We start from the raw sequence: 1,968 nt of genomic DNA, 5'->3' as shown, positions 1-1,968 counted from the left end.
ATAAAATTTTATGTGTGAAATTCCATAAAGTTTATGGCAGCCTTAAGAAATTACTAGCCATGATTTTATGGCCATAAAATTCCACAAAAATTGGTTCCAATAGTGTGAAATTGCTTAGGGCCATAAAAGCATGGCTAGTAATCCAAAATTTTTTCGATATCGAAAAACCCTCAACAACCTCCCAGCAGAAAAATTGGTTCCAATAGTGTGAAAGTTTAAAATTTTAAAATTTGAACCGATTTATAGTGTGAGCAATTGGAACCAATTTTAAAATTAAAATTGGAACCAATTGGTCACAATTTTAAAATTGGTTCCAATTTTAAAATTTTAAAACCAATTGGTCACACTATTTTAAAATTTCAAAACCAATTGGTCACACTATTTAAAACCAATTTTAAAATTGGTCACACTATAAGTTGGTTTCAATTGGTTTTAAAATTGATGACTTTTAAAACCAAAGTGCTCACACTCATGGAAGGATGGAAAAAACCAAAGTTTTCTAGAGCAATTGGTTCCCTTTGGAAATGCATTCACCAATAACTCTTCATTCCATATGGCGGGAAAGGAATGCTCGATTTTATGATGGGAAGAAATCCTCCCTATCTCAGATCATTGCTGCAATTAAGTTCTCTATCAGAGATGTCAGCTTTGTTCTAAAATGTGTGTCCTCTAATCCTCTTGAACAGAAAATTCTTGATCATCTTGGAATTTATTAGTCTTTGCCTAAAGCTCCAAAGATAATGGAATGTGCTTAGTCCCTGCCATCTTATGGGTGGTATAAAATCAATATAGATGAAGCTGCTAAAGTCAATCCAGGCCAAGCTGGTTTTCGTCGAATTGTCAGATATTGGATTGGTCACTCGTGCGGCTCTATGTTGAACTTTCTGCATTTTTCAGAGCTGTTGAGTTTGCTCGTACCAAACAGATTGAAAAATTATGGATTGAGAGTGACTCCAAACCTCTCATTGCTGCCGTTAACTCTCAGTCTTTTCCTTGGAGATTTCATCAGAGATGGCTTGAGATTACACCATATCTGGATTCCATTATGTAGAAGATATCTCATGTTTTCAGAGAAGCAAATGTTATTGCAGACAAACTCGTCAATAGAGGAATTGAAGTCCAAGTAAATCAAGATTGGAGAAATGTTCCTTCTGGAATGGAAGATGAATTGGCTTGGGATGCTTTGGAAAGACCAAGTTCAGATTCGTTAAAGCTAAGCATTGATTTTGGTTGAGGTTTCTCAACTTCTCTTTGGTTTGTTTGATCCAGCATGAATATTATTGATGGCCATGCCGAAGGTGGTATTCATGTTGGAAATTTGTGACTTGTAATACGCCCGAGGTATGCCTTGGCGTTCATTCATGTACCTTATTCTTTCATTCATTTATAAAATTCATCGCTTACCCTTTAGCGAAAAAAAAAGAAGATGTGCCTCCTTGGAGACTATGGCCCATCCTGGACGAAAATAAAGTTTTATGATCCTCTTTTTTGGTTGAGATATGTCATTGTTTTCGTGAAGCCAATATGAAGGCAGATTCACTTGCAACATGGGGTATCCACCAACAATAGTTGGTAGTCCCTGACCTTACTTAAAAACCTCCTTTTTTGTATTGCTCCTTATTTTTGAATGAAGATTCATTGTTAAAGTTTAAAAAAAAAAAAAAAAAAAAATTAAACTTGCCATGAAATAACATTTGTAAGTTTCGGTAATTTGCATAAAATTTGCCGACCTTGTTCAAAAAAAATTCAGATAAATTATAAACAATTTAATTGCAAGAAATTACTATGAAATACTTGAGTAAATTTCAGTGATTTACATGCACTTTATCGACCTCAATTGAAGAAATTTCAAAGAAACTCAAACAACTTACCTGCATGAAATTGCTCTAGTGTTTCAAATGTCAAAGCAATGTTACGGGACTCACCCGAGTCCGCTCAGACTCCAGCGAGCAACTCGGCCTTGCTCTA

Source organism: Amborella trichopoda, chromosome 2 (assembly GCF_054954075.1).
Source record: "Amborella trichopoda isolate Santa Cruz 75 chromosome 2, AtrichopodaSantaCruz75HAP2 v2.0, whole genome shotgun sequence".
Lineage (NCBI taxonomy): Eukaryota > Viridiplantae > Streptophyta > Magnoliopsida > Amborellales > Amborellaceae > Amborella > Amborella trichopoda.
Note: the sequence above shows the minus strand (reverse complement) of the source record.